We start from the raw sequence: 17738 nt of genomic DNA, 5'->3' as shown, positions 1-17738 counted from the left end.
TAAATAAAGTGACAAAGTCTCTGGATTATAGCAAATTGCATCAGCATCTCTCCCTCTCCTAGTCTCCTACTTCCAGTTCTGATTTACTTCCTGGTGTCAAGGGTTTTTATCCCCTTTTCGTTGTACATTCCCCTAAAACTCGATTGGACAAAGGGTTGCACCCCACTATCTTTAATCAATTAACTTTACATTCGGTCATTGAATTTATCACCCCATAACAGTTCTCATGCATTTTATTGGTCCTTATGATTGACGTCTTTAGAGTTAGAATGTCCGGTATGATTTCATCCTTTTGTAATTCTTTGCGCATCTTCGGTCAGTAGCTCCATTGTCCGGTTTGGGCGACCTTGTGCTTAACATTAATCTACACTGTTACATTCAGTTAGAATATTTCTACAAGCAAGTCGAACTTCATGAGAACGGATCTACTATAGTTACATTCAGCTTCTAGTTTGGAAAAAAAAACAAGAGTTCATGTCCTTTAGAAAGTCAGCACACTGCACGTTTAGAGAAAAACACATTTAATATGAGAGTCAGACAGCTAGGCCTCCACTCATGCTAACTAAGGCCTAAAAGATTTATTAGCAAAACTTTAATAACATAATCATTAATAATTTGTGTAAAACCATCTTTAACTATAATAATTCATCATCATTAGTCAATTATATTAGTCCCCGTATATGTTGACGGCCACTCCCCGTGGGCTCATTTCATGTGCACGTTTTAGCAAAACATATTAATACAGTTCTATGCAGCATTATTGTTCATTAGTTTATAAACATTTCATGTTAATATAGATTAAATAGGCTACGCTCTCTCAACTGCATTGTGATGAGTGAAGAGATAGGCTCCAGCTCATGCTGGCATGGCTGGCACCCCTGTGTTTCTACTAATGCAGACCAGCCAACTCACATGGTGCCACAATGTGACACATAATATCAGCTCTCTTCACCAGGTCGCTCCATGAGGAACTACTATCACACAGTGGCAGGGAAAACAAGCCAAAAACCACTGTTAACAATGGATTTCCAACTCTTCTTTGGAGGCTTTGAACTGCAGATGTCCATCAAGGGGGAACAAAACAACCCAGGACATCGATCCCAACCTCAACAAGCTGGAGGCTGGGCTGGGACAGCAGTGCTTCTTAGGTACTTCTTGCCACAAGCCCCCTCCTTCACAAAATGAAATTTATGTTCTAGTTGGCAAGTATGCTAAAGGTAGTCCATTGTCCAGAGCTTAAACATGATATGGCACCTTGTGTTGGAATGCCTCCTCTTCTGTCAACAGCACATTTCAAAAGAATGCAATGCTATGAGAGCGACTTAGGGCCAGATGTAGCAAAAATAAAAATTGCGACTCGCATTTTGCGAGTTGATGCGACTCGCAAAATGTGAGTCGCAAATTGGAATGCCAGAAAAAAACCGATCCGATTTTGCGACTCACAGCCGGACTCGCAACGCTGTGTGCGAGTCCGCAGTTTGCGAGGTCGCTGTTTGCGAGTGTGCAAAAAACGAACTCGCAATTAGCGAGTATGTGTCGCAAATTGCGATTACCTTCAAAATTGCTTCTTGTTTCTTCATGACATTAATAAAACAGTTATTTTTGTTCCACTTAACAAATGGAGTTTATGGTTAATAGGTGAGTATGGTGGGAGTTGACACGTACCGTCCAAAATATTGCGTTGCAATGTGGTCCCGTCTCAGTCTGCCTTGATTAGCGATACTCCTATCCCCATGATGGCGATGTGGTTGTTCTTGCTCTTCATCATCAGGATCTGGGTCTGCAGGGGTGAGAGGTAGCCCACGTCGGGTCGCTATGTTGTGGAGGATGGCGCATGCGACCACAATTTTGAAAGCGGTAATGGGGGTGTATTGGAGGGCACCTCCACTGCGGTGGAGGCATCTGAATCTTGCCTTCAGCAGTCCGAAGGTGCGCTCGATCAGGTTCCTGGTCCTCTTATGCGCACTGATGTATTGCCTCTCAGATTCAGTTCTGGGTGTTAAAAACGGAGTCATGATCCAAGGCCTGAGAGCATATGCACTGTCACCTGTTGGGCACAAAAGTACACTGTTAGGAACTCCAGATAGTCGTGCACAGTGACCTGTGTGTATGTCTGCAAGTGTCTGTGGCTCTACCTAGGAGGTAACCGTCTCCAAATTCCCCACGTTCCAGGCGTTGATGTATCCCACTATGCCTAAAAATGTATGAGTCATGGGTACTGCCAGGAAACTTAGCTACGATGTCCGTGATGACATAATGGGCATCACAAACAACCTGTATGTTGAGTGAGTGGGTACACATCCTGTTGCGGAAAATGTGTTCCAGATTAGCAGGGGGGCATATTTGAATGTGTGTCCCATCTACACACCCTATGACATGGGGAAAGTGGGCAATGCGGTAAAAGTCCAGCTTGGTGCTGTTCATTTCTGCCTCATTCCTTGGTAAGTATATGAAGTGAGACATGTGCGTGACTAAGGCATCTAGGAATGCCCTGAGGAACCTTGACACTGCACTTTGGGATACCCCACCTGCCACGGCAATGACCCCCTGATAGCTCCCTGAGGCCAAGAGGTGCAGTGCGCATAGTACTTGCACATGTGTAGGGATGGCGCAGCCACGCAGAGTCTTGTGTTCTAGCTGTGGTTTCAGTAAATCTATTAATTCTAGAATGGCTGCGCTGCTAAGGCGGTATTTGTCATAGATCTCCTCTTCAGTTTGCTGAAAAATAGTCTGCCTGGTTCTATATATCTTCTCCTGTCTGTGGCCCCTCCTCCTCCTCTGCTGGGCTGCGTAGACTCTCCTCCTCACTGCTATCAGGTATATCTCCGCCATCTTGAGTAACCCAGATGCCTTCTGGGTCCCCTTTTATACTTTGGTAATGGTTACCACCTGCTCTGAGTTAGTGGTAAATGGGACATGCAAACTGGGCTTTTTGCGACTAGTCGCAATTTGCGAGTTGCTATTGCATATGGGTTGCGACTCGCAAATTGTGACTTGCAATTTGCGGGTCGCAAAATGGGGTCGCACCGGATGCGACTCGCAAACGGGTCCCATCGCTTTTTGCGAGTCGGAAATGGGCTTTTTGCATCCCATTTCCGATTTTACACTGTCGCAAATTGCGATTCGGCCCGTTTGCGAGTCGCAAACGTTTGCTACATCTGGCCCATAGTTCCGGGAACTAACTTTCAAGGCAGCCTTGAAATGAGTCAATGTATTTAGTGCTGTTTATATTTTTAAACATTGTTTGAAGTAGGATTGTTTAGGCTGACTTTTTTGTATAGTGCACCAGAATTCACTAGAACAAGACAGAGTTAAAGTCATTGAACTGGTTCACACAAAACAGTTCTTCAGACATAAATCCTCAATGTTACTTTATTTCTCGGACAGGATATATTTTCAGAAATACCACTATTGTTTAATTACGGAATACTGTCTTCTTTATTGTGCTTACAAGGCCTTCATATGACTATGATGAAACTTTGGTTTCATTTGTGCTTCAATGTTAACGAACCCTCTAAGTATGGAAGGATAGTGGCTGTTCCTTTGAGGCACTTAGGCCCATATTTATACTTTTTTAGCGCCGCATTTGCACTGCTTTTTAACGGAAAAAAGGCACAAACTTGCAAAATACAATTGTATTTTGTAAGTTTGCGCCGCTTTTGCGTCAAAAAATGATGCAAATGTGGCGCTAAGAAAGTATAAATATAAGCCTTAATGTGGGGACTGCTTTATTTGTGGTGCCTTTAAAGTCAAAATAGCCCTTTGTTCCGCTGTTGGTTTTCGAGCAGGTTGTGCATTGTGAAGTACATTGAATGCAAGCTATTACTTTGTCCTTCAAATATACTTAGGCCCATATTTATACTTTTTGACGCTAAACTGCGCTAACGCAGTTTAGCGTCAAAAAATTTTGCGCCGTCTAACGCCATTCCATAAATACGGCGCCCGCATGGCGCTTCAGAATGGCGTTAGACGGCGCAATCAGACCGGCGCTGCCTGGTTTGCGTGGGAAAAAACCACGTAGACCAGACAGCGCCGGCGTAGGGGGAAAATGGCGTATGGGCGTCTTAAAATGGGGCAAGTCAGGTTACGTCGAAAAAATCGTCGTAACCCGACTTGCGCCATTTATTTTCGACGCCCATCCCCCATCAACATGACTCCTATCATTGTAAAGATAGGAGTCATGCCCCCTTGCCCAATGGCCATGCCCAGGGGACTTCTGTCCCCTGGGCATGGTCATTGGGCATAGTGGCATGTAGGGGGGCACAAATCAGGCCCCCCTATGCCACAAAAAAAATAAAAAAAAATACTTACCTGAACTTACCTGAATGTCCCTGGGGTGGGTCCCTCCAGCCTTGGGTGTCCTCCTGGGGTGGGCAAGGGTGGCAGGGGGGGTCCCTGGGGGCAGGGGAGGGCACTCTGGGCTCATTTTGAGCCCACTTGTCCCTTAACGCCATGCCTGACCCAGGCGTTAAAAAGCGGCGCAAATGCGCCGTTTTTAGCCACGCCCACTCCCGGGCGTCTCTTTTGCCCGGGAGTATAAATACCACGTAAAGGCCTGGGAGTCATTTTTTAGACGGGAACGCCTCCCTTGCATATCATTAACGCAAGGAAGGGGTTCACGCTAAAAAATGACGCACATTCCGGGAACTTTGGCGCTATTCGCCTCTAACGCCATAGTATAAATATGGCGTTAGTTGGCGTTAGTTTAGCGTCGAATTTGCGTCGAAAAAAACGACGCAAATTCGGCGCAAACGGAGTATAAATACGGGCCTTAAGGTGTTCAACAGTGCTCAGGGACTTCAGTGACTGTTGCAGAGTTGTCTGCCCAAGTCAAAAAGGAAGATATTCCTGGAGTCATTCTAATGACTCAGCAGGGCTATTTCAGTAATAATCTGAGGAAATCATCTCAAATTGTCATGAAGTATGTGTATATGGTGAAATATGTAAATGAAATGATTTGAAAGTCAACACAAAACTTCTCAAGGATAGTGCTCTAATTGAGTTCAATCAAATATGTATGATGATAAAGGAATACTAGTTGACAGCTTCAGGATGAGTGTGGATTACTCAGTGTGATTAAATGAAAATGACATGATGCTATTGAATTACTATAGAATTATACTATGACAGCTTTAGGGTGAGTGTGGTTAATCCAGGGTGAGCCTACAACAGCTTCAGGGTGAGTGTGGATTGCTCAGGAATTATTTATGGTAATTTCAGGATGAGAGTAGATTGCTTTGGCAAGATTCTATGACAACTTCAGAATAAGTGTAGATTATTAGGGTGAGTTTATGACAACATCAATATGAGTGCAGATTACTCCATGATAACTTCAAGATGGATCTGAACTACTGCTCATGAATCCACTACTCTTTCTAAGGCTTTTCAGGGTGGATATACACTACAACTTCTCTATTTCTTGTCTTCAATGTGCACGTCCACCATACGCTGCCAACCTCTCAATCATGTCAAAACTCTGATTCATTTCCCACCATGAAGCAGCACATTTGTGTTTCATCCATTCTCATCCTGGAAGAATAGTGTGTTCAGGATAGGGTCATTGGCGAAAAGTGCAAGTGTTGCTAAAGTTAAATGATGATAAATTGCACGTATGATAGAAGGCATTGTGGCCAAGTTTTGATTGGTATTTTTTGGGAGAAGACACAGGTACATGTATGTAAATAACTGTGGCCACCGGAAGCTTTGAATGCAGATGGATGTTGATGTGTAACTTACTAGTGGAAGCTGCGACTGGCTACATACAAGTAAGTGAATAAAAGTCAAATATTGTATATGTTCAGTCTGGAGAAAATGGAGCATGTTTGAGGTGAGTTGTTGAAGAAAAACTTCACAGAGGTTCACTGTCAGCACAATAATGACTGTTGGCAAGGGAAGCTTTGACAGTCTCTCTGTGAATGAGTGAGTATAAGCAAGCAAGTCCAAGAAGGAATGCTGTGAATGTCTGGCTGTAACTGGCTAAATAATTTCAGAGTAAAGTTGTAATTGAATGGGTATTTGAAAGAGAGCATATGGTGATATGTTAAGCTTTAAGTCACAGGGTCTAAATGTGTGTTTGAGAGCAAAGGAAGCTGTGATCTTGAAGCTGTCTGTAACAGATGGTTAGGGTAAACAACTGAGTATCAATGTGTGAGTGCTTGAGAGCAAGGAATATGATAAGTATTGGAGCGCTTGTAGGGGGCTTATGGAGGTTAAGGAAATTTGGTTCAGTTTCTGTGAGAAGTAATGATTGGTTCTGATAGTGAATAACTTAAACGTGAGGGAATCTGTAAATGTCTGTAGGAGACCTTTTCTTTGGGGAGGAAGCTGCAAGCCAATTAATTCAAGGTGAGAGGTTGGGAGTACACGAAAAGTACATGTGCGATTGAGGGCTGGAGAACTTGTGAGCAGTTGAATATCTTTGAATATCTGGTTAAGTGCTAGTAACACATGCAGTCATGTCTTTTTCTTTTGATTTGTGGCTACTGCAGTTCTGGTTATCCATTATAAACATATGGATGCAAATGCTGGAATGAAATAACTTAAAAGCTCTGCATTTGAGCACAGGGGAACCTGGAACTGGCCTAGTTCCTGCAAAGAGAGCATGTGTAAGCCTAGCCTGGATATATATATGGTCCTGGTGTGGATGTCTGAACAATTAGGTTATGTTCTGATATGAGGGGTCTAAATATGGACAGGGTTGGAGATTAGATTATTCTTTCGATGTCTGGGCTGTGGTCCGATATTGGGCCCTGAAATCTGAATTTAGGGTTAAAGTCTGTCTGTCTAGTTTTCTTGACTCAGAGTCGGGATCTGAACTCAAGAGTCCCAAGAAAGTTTGAAATCTTAGACAATGTACCAGGGGGATGGTTTCACAAGTCAGGACCTAGATCCTGTCATTACTATTCTAGGCCAACCGTATCACAGAGGAAATCAAGCACCTACATGTCAGGGGTGGAAGGACTGTGACTGTGCAAGCAGCATGACAATGGGATGCTGTGTGTATCTGTGTGTGTGTTGGGATGGAGTGCAAGTTAACAGCCTGTTTTGTGTGCTGGTAGTCTAAGGCCTGTGTTGTCTGACAAGGGTGAGAGTCCAGGTTCTGGTTTCAGAGACACTAGGGAAGTATAGGATGTGTGTGTATGCTGAAGTTTGAGTCTCTGGACTTGCTTTTTGTCAGGTAGAAGTCCAGAGTCTGTTTCTGTGTTGGGGTTGCAGTACAGGACCTACTTTGTGAGCACAGTTGGACATCCAGGGAAGTGCAGTGTACCAGGTTAGGGAGTCCAAGGCCTGTTTTGTGAACCAAAGTGGGAGCCAAGGGCCTGTGTTGTGTGGCCAGGGCAGAGAGTACGGGGCTGTGTTGAGTGCCAAAGTGGAAATCTAGACCTTGTGTTGTATGTCAGGGGTATGAGGCCTTTGCTCAGTGGCAAGGTGGGAAACACAGCTCGAGGTGTGGATTGAGTTGGAAGTCAAAGGCCTTGATTGTGTATTGGGTAGGAGTGTGAAGCCTTTGGTGTGTGCCCTAGGTGCAGCTCAGGGTCTGTGTTTTGTGCCAGGGTAAGGAGTGCATTGTCTGTGCTATGTTCAAGGGATGGGTGTCCTGGACTTCGGGTCGCAGGAATGTATGTTATTAGAGGAGTTGAGTGCCTGTGTTTTGTGATGGCAGCCGGGGGAGATGTTGTAGGAGGCTGGCCTGGTTTGTAGTAGGTACCTATGGCACTTACACCTGATACCAGGTCCAGTTATCCCTTATTAGTGAAATGTAGGCAGTGTCTAGAAGCCAGGCTCTCTAGAGACAGCTGTGGATGAGCAGCCAAGGCTTATCTAGGAGACACGGAACGTTCATGCAATACCCCTGTTGTCACACAGTACTCACACACATGCAAAAGACACTCAGTGTTACAAAAATAATTGTACTTTATTTTGGTAACACAAATACCAAAAATACTATAGAGACTATACTCCCTTAGGAGGTAAGTAATACAAAAATTATATACACTAGTATGCAGAAATAGGCATAAAAACAGTAGGAAAACAGTGCAATTAGTGAAAATCACAATAGTTAGAAATGGGCCAGGGGGAACACAAACCATATACTAAGAAAGTGGAATTTGAATGTCGGTTTCCCTCCCAGGCAAATGTAGTGTGTAGAGGGGAACTGAGAGTACTAAAAGAACCCCAAAGTAAAGTACTGCCCAGGAAAGCAGGAGTAAAACACAGTAACTTTCCCAGAACACACACACAAACAAAAAGAAGGATTATGCAAGAAGCAGTAGTGACAGCAAGACAACAATAGTATATTCCTGGACCTGAGGACCTGTGGAAGAAGGGGACCAAGTCCAAGAAGCACAGAAGAGTCTGGGGAGAACAGGAGCCCCTGCTTACCCAGATGAAGGTGCAAAAGAAGAAGCACCGGTGAAGAAGAACAGTCAGTACTGCACCTAAGAAGACAGATTTTGGTTCCTGGTTGGTGCAGATGATGTCCCACGCTGGATGGAGGATTGCAGTCTGGTTTGCATCGTTGAATTCTGCCAACAATCCTTGGCACATGCAAAGCTCGTGGTTAGCAGAAAATGGCACTACCCGGGACCAGGAGGGACCAGGTGTACTCGACACAGGAGGGGGAGCCGGAGGGGGCTCTCAGCAACTCAGAGAGCCCACAGAAGACCAGGCGGCATGCAAAGGAGTCCCACAGCATGGGACAAGGAAGGGCTTGAGCTTTTCAAGAAACAGGAGGGCAGAAAACTGTTGGTGAGCTGGAAAACTGGTGCTGCCTGGAATACCTCAGAAGGCTGTAATGGCGATACTGGGGTCCTCTAAGTATCCCCCAGAGTGCACGGAACCATACAGCCACTGCTTGCAAATGCCTTGGGGTATGATTCCAACATGTTTGTTACCAAACATGCCTATGTTCGGAGTTACCATTATGTAGCTGGACATAGGCGGTCATTAAAACATTGGCGGTAAAAGCCGCTTATTGCCGTGCAGAAGACCGCCAACACACCACTGCAGCTGCGGAAAACCGCCACAGCTATTATGACCCACATCTCAGAATCCGACAAAATTCAGACACCCACACAAGTCCACCACACCAAAGGTCAGTGATAAATTGGCGAAAACAAAACCTCCACCATCACGCCAACAGAAATACGCCCACACTATCACGACACACGAATCCACGCAGCGGTCTTTCAACCGTGGTATTCCATTGGCGGTACACACCGCCGCACTCAAAATACACACACTTCTACAAAACACCGCCACATTGGACGATTCAAAATACACACACCTGATACACGTACACACACCACTCCCACACACCTATTACAATATAAAACACACACCCACATAACCCACAAACCCTTATGACCGATATTACAGAGAGAAGGCCAGAGTGAGACACCACCATCCACAAACTAGCATCCACAGGCACACAACACCATCACCCACACAACTTCCACGCACAAAGCACCACACACCACTAAATATCACCACACTTAACACCACACACCACCCCACACATCACCTACACCACCCCATGGCACGGCAAAGACACCCCAGGTTTTTGGAGGAGGAGCTCAGGGTCATGGTGGAGGAAATCGTCCAGGTAGAGCCACAGCTATTTGGATCACAGGTGCAGCACACCTCAATTGCAAGGAAGATGGAGCTATGGCGAAGAATAGTCGACAGGGTCAACGCAGTGGGTCAACACCAAAGAAATCGGGACGACATCAGGAAGAGGTGGAACGACCTATGGGGAAAGGTGCGTTCTGTGGTCTCAAGACACCACCAGGCGGTTCAACGGACTGGCGGCGGACCCCCACCTCCTCACCCACAACTAACAACATGGGAGGAACAGGTCTTGCCGATTCTGCATCCTGAGGGCCTCGCAGGAGTCGGTGGAGGAATGGACTCTGGAAAGTCAAACCTTTAACTACCATATCACCCACCCTACCTGCATGCTATCACATACCCCCACCCTTGCCCCCACCCCTATCACTCCAACTCCTCACAAATGTACCAATATCATAAACCACACATCCCAACACCAAGCCCTGCATGCAACACCAACGCATGGACACCCATCACTAAAGCATGCCCACTGCACATACCCATACACCCCCCCCTAAACCATCATCACACAAGCTCCCACACAGGAATACAAGCACTGAGGTACACGCTCACCCACCCATTGCACACCATGACACACACAGATGCAATAATCATGCCTTTACACCCCGGCAGGACCACTACCCAACGTCACCAGACAGGAGGGTCCAGACATCTCCACTCCACCCACAGAAGAGGCCCACAGTGATGACAGCAGCTCTGTCCAACTGGATCTAGATGACCAGCCCAGACCATCGTGGGCCTCGGGACAGTCAGTTCCCCTCACACAGGCACAGGCCACCACAGACCTTCCCCCTCTGAAAACACCAGCACAGCACCCACCCAGCGGGCCCATACCTCCGTCCCCAGGACACGTCAATCAGCTGTGTGTCCACCACTACAGGGAACCCAGGATAACCCACCACCCCAATAACAACAGGGACCTGGGGGCAGTGGCTGTGGGCACACGGTCCAGGGGCGGAGGCCCAGGAACACAGGGGAACTGGGAGGGCTGCAGTTCGACAGGGGGCAGACAGGCCAAGGGAACCAACTCTCCACGAGGCCCTCTCCTCCATCATGGGAGCATACCACCACTCCCAGGAGACGATGGCAACGGTACTGGCCAAGTTTCAGGAGACCCAGCGCAGGCAGGAGGAACAGTATTTGGGTTTCAGGGAGGAACTCAGAACCATCAGGCCCGCCCTGGGCACCATCGTAGGGGTGCTGAAGGAAATACTCAACACCAGGAGGGACACTGTGGCACTACAAGGGGCCCCTGACACTAGCATGGACGATGAACTAAACACCACCTCCGCCGGCGCTAGTAGACAGGAGGCACCACCACAGGACCACCACACCAGCACCCCACCCCCTGCAGACGGAGAACCACCCGCAAACGGTCCCTGAGATCCAGGAACAAGACAGAGCACGATGCCAAGACCCCCTCCAAGAAATGAGACCACCCTGATTGTCATCCCACTGTCCCACTTTGTCACCCTGTCCATATTGAAACTGCCCCAGCTCCACTTCCTATGCCCATATGGGCAATGCACCTGTGAGACTAATAGACTGGACTCTGCCATGGACACTCCTCTGCCATCACCCCTCACCATTTAACTTTCCCCTCCAATATTTTGTATGTAAATAAACACACCTAAAGCACCAAAAGATCTGGAGTCTCTCTGTGATTTCGAAATAGTGTATTTGCAATTACAATGACAAAAATTCTCAGGAAATAGTAATGTCAACATACCTATGTCACACAGCTCTAGTCCATGAGGAATCTAAGCAGATGACAAACGTTGGGACCCACACCTTTGAAACCGTAAGGGAAAGTGACAACTCAGTGACCATACACTGGGTGAAATCGACAGATAGGATAGAGGTAGAAGTGTAAAAGTACATGTAGTAGGCAGGAATGTATTCTCACCTGTGTTTCACTGGAAATATTGCTGGATGACTGAGTCCCTGTTGTCCATGTCTTCTTCCTCTGCTTCCTCCTCCTCACTGTCCACAGGCTCCACAGCTGCCACAACACCGCCATCTCGACCATCCTCCTGCAGAAAAGGCACCTGTCGTCGCAAAGCCAAGTTATGAAGCATACAGCAGCCCATGATGATCTGGCACACCTTCTTTGGTGAGTAGAATAGGGATCCACCTGTCATATGGAGGCACCGGAACCTGGCCTTCAGGAGGCCGAAGGTGCGTTCGATTACCCTCCTAGTCCGCCCATGGACCTCATTGTAGCGTTCCTCTGCCCTTGTCCAGGGATTCCTCACTGGGGTCAGTAGCCATGACAGGTTGGGGTAACCAGAGTCACCTAATAGCCACACACGGTGCCTCTGAAGTTGACCCATCACATAAGGGATGCTGCTATTCCGCATGATGTAGGTGTCATGCACTGAGCCAGGGAACATGGCATTCACATGGGATATGTACTGGTCGGCCAAACATACCATCTGTACATTCATGGAATGATAACTCTTCCGGTTCCTGTACACCTGTTCACTCCTGTGGGGGGAGACCAAAGCCACATGGGTCCCATCAATGGCACCTATGATGTTGGGGATATGTCCAAGGGCATAGAAGTCACCTTTCACTGTAGGCAAGTCCTCCACCTGAGGGAAAACGATGTAGCTCTGCATGTGTTTCAGCAGGGCAGACAACACTCTGGACAATACGTTGGAAAACATAGGCTGGGACATCCCTGATGCCATGGCCACAGTTGTTTGAAATGACCCACTTGCAAGGAAATGGAGCACTGACAGCACCTGCACTTGAGGGGGGATTCCTGTGGGATGGCGGATTGCTGACATCAGGTCTGGCTCCAACTGGGTACACAGTTCCTGGATTGTGGCACGGTCAAACCTGTAGGTGATTATCAAATGTCGCTCCTCCATTGTCGACAGGTCCACCAGCGGTCAGTACACCGGAGGATTCCGCCATCTCCTCACATGTCCCAGCGGACGGTGCCTATGAAGGACAACAGCGAGCACAGAGTCAAACAACTCAGCGGTATGTACCCACAGTCTACACAGAACACCATTCATACACAAAATCTGGGCTGTATGTGTGTTGAGAGTAGGCCTAGGCAAGTGTGACGCAGTTGGTAATTAGGCCATGTGGGCCCCTGAAATGGCGGCTGCCTGACCTGTAAAGTGGGACAATGGGATGTGAGGTAACTGCGCTGGCGTTGTACACCGTCGCGGTAGGCGGTCGAAGACCGCAGCGCAATGCTGCATTGGTTAACATTGGACCCTATGGGTCCCAGGAGCCAATGACAATGTACGCCGGCGGTGATGGTACGCACCACCGCGGATGTGACCGCCGCGGACGTGACCGCCATTTTCTATCTGTTGAATCACTCGATACCTGTTCTTCGACAGGAGAGGACCTACACTGCAAGTGCTGCTGTGACCTCGGTCTGGAAGAGACAATGGCTCGTGCGTCTGGGGAAAGGGCCCCTGCCTTCACATCGGAGGAGTTGGAGAAGCTCGTCGATGGGGTCCTCCCCCAGTACACGCTACTCTACGGTCCTCCAAGACCAACAGGTAAGTACACAGGGAGCATGTAGTATGAGCTATGCCTGTGTGGAGAGGGCTGGTTGTAAGAAGGAAGGGGGCAGAGTTCTGTGTGCATGAAAGACGGTGGGTGCATGTGCCACATGGCAAGGGTAGGGATGGGGGCCACTCACTTTGAAGGCGCAGTTGGTAATGACTTCTCTTCTACCCCTGTACATTTCATGTAGTTCAGCGCCCACCAGAAGAAGGATATTTGGCGTGCCATCGCCAAGGACGTCCGGACCCTGGGGGTCCACCACAGACGGAGCACCCACTGCCGGAAAAGATGGGAGGACATTTGCCGCTGGAGCAAAAAGACGGCGGAGGCTCAGCCGTGGATGGCCTCCCAACGTGGGAGGGGTGCCCGTCGAACCATGACCCCCCTGATGTTCTGGATCCTGGTGGTGGCCTACCCGGAGTTGGATGGGCGCTTGAGGGCATCACAGCAGACACAAAGGGGTGAGTACACTCTCATTCAGCTTACTTTGCGCGCAGTGGAGGTGTCTGGGTGGGGGAGGAGGGCTGTGGGTTTCCCTAGGCCAGGGCGAGTTCCGTAGGCTAGGCCCCTTCGTAAGGCATGGCCCTGTGGCCCCCACCCCACCTCTGTATGTAGAGTGCCAAGCACAGCTATTCATGCACCTGTGTCATCTATGTGTGCAGATGTCGTCCGTAGCCTTGTAGTCCATTTCCCAGGAATTGCACTGTAGAGCCCAAAAGCGTGGCATAGTGTAGGGGGCTGCTGTGTCTGTCTTGTCCGCCAACTGTAGCGGTAAGCCATGCACTCAACCTGTCTTTCTTCTGTTTCCCCCCCACCCTTTTTGTGGTCTGCCTGTTCTTGTGTGCATTAGCATCATCAGGCGGAGGAGCAGTGGCACCGGAGCATGAGGGAGCTGCATCCCACATGGCCATGGGCCACACTACGGACTCTGAATACACCAGTGGGACGGAGGGCGAGGGGAGCACCACGGCGGGGACAAGAGCTGCAACCAGCAACACGGACTCGTTCTCCGATGGGATCTCCCTTGTGGTGGCGGCAACATCTGTGCCCCCCACTACTACAGGTACAGCCGCCACCCCCCCTACCAGCACGCCCTCCCAGCAGCCCCTCAGCCTTCGCCCGTGCCCACTCACCCAGGAGGGTGGGCATCACCTTCGCACCCAGGCACCTCAGCCCCTGCCCCTGTCACCTCTGCTGCCCTCACTGAGGAGGCCATTGACCGCCTCAGGTCACTCACTGTTGAGCAGTCTACCATTTGAATGCCATCCAGGGTGTAGAAAGGGAGTTGCAACAAACCAATGCATTCCTGGAGGGCATTCATTCTGGTCAGGCGGCCCTTCATCGAACCTTTCAAACTCTGGCCTTAGCACTGATGGCAGCCATTGTCCCTGTGTCTAGCCTCCCCCTCCAACTTCCTCCACCCAGACCCAATCCCCTGTACCTCTCCCTATCCCAAGCACACCATCAGACCAGCCTGCACACACCTCACTACACAAGGGAAGCTCAGGCAAACATAAGCACCACACATCCCACAGGCACTCACGCAAGCATCACACACATACAGACACACCAACATCCACTGCCTCCACTGTGTCCCCCTCCTCCTGGTCTCCCTCCTCCCTCCCAGTCTCGTCTCCTCTCACACCTGCATGCACTACCACTACAGCCACTAAGTCCCGCACCAGCACACCCACCACCACACCCCTCTCATGTGCACTCACCACCCCCACTACCATTCACATGTCCCCTGTGTCCTCTCCCAGTGTGTCTGTGACGCCCCATCCCAAGATACACAAAAGCAGGCACACACCCATCCAACATACATCCACCTCACAACAGCCTCCAGCGCATGCACCTTCACCCAAAGCCACAAAACTTACACCTCCTACAACCACCACCTCTTCCTCCACTCCCAAACCCCCTCCAGCTACCCGTCCCAGTTTCTCCAAACAACTTTTCCTGTCCACCCTTAACCTATTTCCCACCACCCCCCCGTCCAACTCATAGGTCCCGAACTAGCACCTCAGCCACAAAATCTCCGGGACCAGTGGTGCCTGTTGTCACAGGTATGTGGAGTGCACCGGCCACCAGTCCAGCCAGTGTGTCTCTGAGCCACAGCACAGCCAGTCCCCCCCCGTGAAGCACCAGAAGTTGGCGAGTGCCCGGCGGGAGAGGGGGAAGACTCCAGCCAGCCAAGCCAGCCAAGCCGCTCACAGGGGTCCCGGGGGGAGTGTGGACTCAGTTGTGACTCCTCCCAAGGTGGGGAAGGGGGAGAAGAAACCTGGAAAGTCTGGGAGGAGCAGCATGGCGGAGAATACCGCCATCATCCCCGCTGGCCAGGAGGCCACCGCCAGCCCCATCGTCACTGGCCAGGAGGCCACCGCCAGCCACAGCCCAGCTGCCCAGGAGGACCCCGCCAGCCACAGCCCAGCTGCCCAGGAGGACCCCGCCAGCCACAGCCCAGCTGCCCAGGAGGGCCCCGCCAGCCACAGCCCAGCTGACCAATGAAGGACCGCCAGCCCAGCTGGGCAATGAAGGACCGCCAAGTCAAGCACCGCTGAACAGGGCAAGCACCGCTGAACAGGGCAAGGACCGCCAAGTCAAGCACCACTGAACAGGGCCAGCATCGTTGAACAAGGCAAGGACCTCCAAGTCAAGCACCGCTGAACAGGGCAAGGACCGCCAAGTCAAGCAACGCTGAACAGGGCAAGGACCGCCAAGTCAAGCACCGGTGAACAGGGCAAGGACCGCCAAGTCAAGCACCGCTGAACAGGGCAAGCACCGCTGAACAGGGCAAGGACCGCAAAGTCAAGCACCGCTGAACAGGGCAAGGACCGCCAAGTCAAGCACGCTGAACAGGGCAAGGACCGCAAAGTCAAGCACCGCTGAACAGGGCAAGCACCGCTGAACAGGGCAAGGACCACCAAGTCAAGCACCGCTGAACAGGGCAAGCACCGCTGAACAGGGCAAGGACCGCCAAGTCAAGCACAGCTGAACAGGGCAAGGACCGCCAAGTCAAGCACCGATGAACAGGCCAAGGACCGCCAAGTCAAGCACCGCTGAACAGTGCAAGGACAGCCAACTCAAGCACCGCAAGCCCATGAGCGGCAGGGGCACTAACGCAACAGGGACCGTCACGGGGTGAGTGATGCACTCTGGGCACCAGTCCCCCTCCAGAACCAGTGGAGACATGCATCCACTACCTCTGTCCTGCACAGGATGAAGCACTCTGGGCACCAGTCCCCGTCCAGAACCAGTGGAGACTGTTCTAAACTTGAGAGACTGTGGCTTTGCACTCCCCAGGATGGTCAGTGGGCAAACCACCCACTGTAGAGACTTGAGAGACTGTGGCTTTGCACTCCCCAGGATGGTCCAGTGGGCAAACCACCCACTGTAGAGACTTGAGAGACTGTGGCTTTGCACTCCCCAGGATGGTCCAGTGGGCAAACCACCCATGTAGAGACTTGAGAGACTGTGGCTTTGCACTCCCCAGGATGGTACAGTGGGCAAACCACCCACTGTAGAGACTTGAGAGACTGTGGCTTTGCACTCCCCAGGATGTAACAGTTGGCAACCCACCCACTGTAGAGACTTGAGAGACTGTGCACTCCCCAGGATACATCAATGGGCATGGAGCCCCCTCGTGGAGCTGGCGTCGTGCACTCGTCCGGCTGAGGTGCCCCCCCTTCCTTTCCCCCTGAGGTGCCTGTTGTATTTCTATCTAATGCCCCAGCAGTGTTCTCTCTGTTTTGATCTGGTATCATGTGTGGGCCTCGCCCATGCATTTTGGGCCCAGTGGTCCACGGACTATAAATGGTGCAATGCCTGAACTATTACTCGTGGTGTATATTTTGTTAATAGTGTATATATGTATATTTTTGCTTACTGAATTTTGATATATTACAATGGTTACACTCATTACCTTTTGTCTTTGCATTCTTCCAGAGGGGTTGGGGGGTGTAGCTGTAATGTATAGATATGCATTGGTGTGTGTGTTGTAGTGGGTGTGGGGGGGGTGGGGGTGTTGCGTGTGTGTGTTCCTGTTTTTTGCCTCCCCCCTCCCCTGTGTCATAGGTGCAGTACTCACCGTGGTCTTTGGCGCCGGCGTTGGTGCTCCTGGTACAGGAGCAGGAAGACTATTGCAGGAAGAATATGGGGCCAGATGTAGCAAAGGATTTGCGCGTCGCAAACTGCGAAAATCGCCGTTTGCGATGCGCAAATGCCTCTTTGCCATGCAGAAATGCATATTGCGAGTCGGGACCGACTCGCAATATGCATTTCAGAATCAGAATTCGGAGTGGTATGCAATACCATTTGCGACCGCATATGCGGTCGCAAATGGTGTCGCAGTTACCATCCACTTCAAGTGGATGGTAAACCACTCGCAAATTGGAAGGGGTCCATTCCAGTTTGTGAATAGACCCAAAACAATTTTTTCAGGGCAGGTAGTGGTCCAAGGGACCACTGCCTGCCCTGAAAAAATACCGAAACTAAAGGTTTCATTTTTTTTTTAAGGAAAACGAGCTACACTTAAAAAAAAAAAACTGCTTTATTTACAAGCAGTCACGAACATG

This window comes from Pleurodeles waltl, chromosome 11 (assembly GCF_031143425.1).
Source record: "Pleurodeles waltl isolate 20211129_DDA chromosome 11, aPleWal1.hap1.20221129, whole genome shotgun sequence".
NCBI lineage: Eukaryota > Metazoa > Chordata > Amphibia > Caudata > Salamandridae > Pleurodeles > Pleurodeles waltl.
This window is presented reverse-complemented; position numbering follows the sequence as displayed.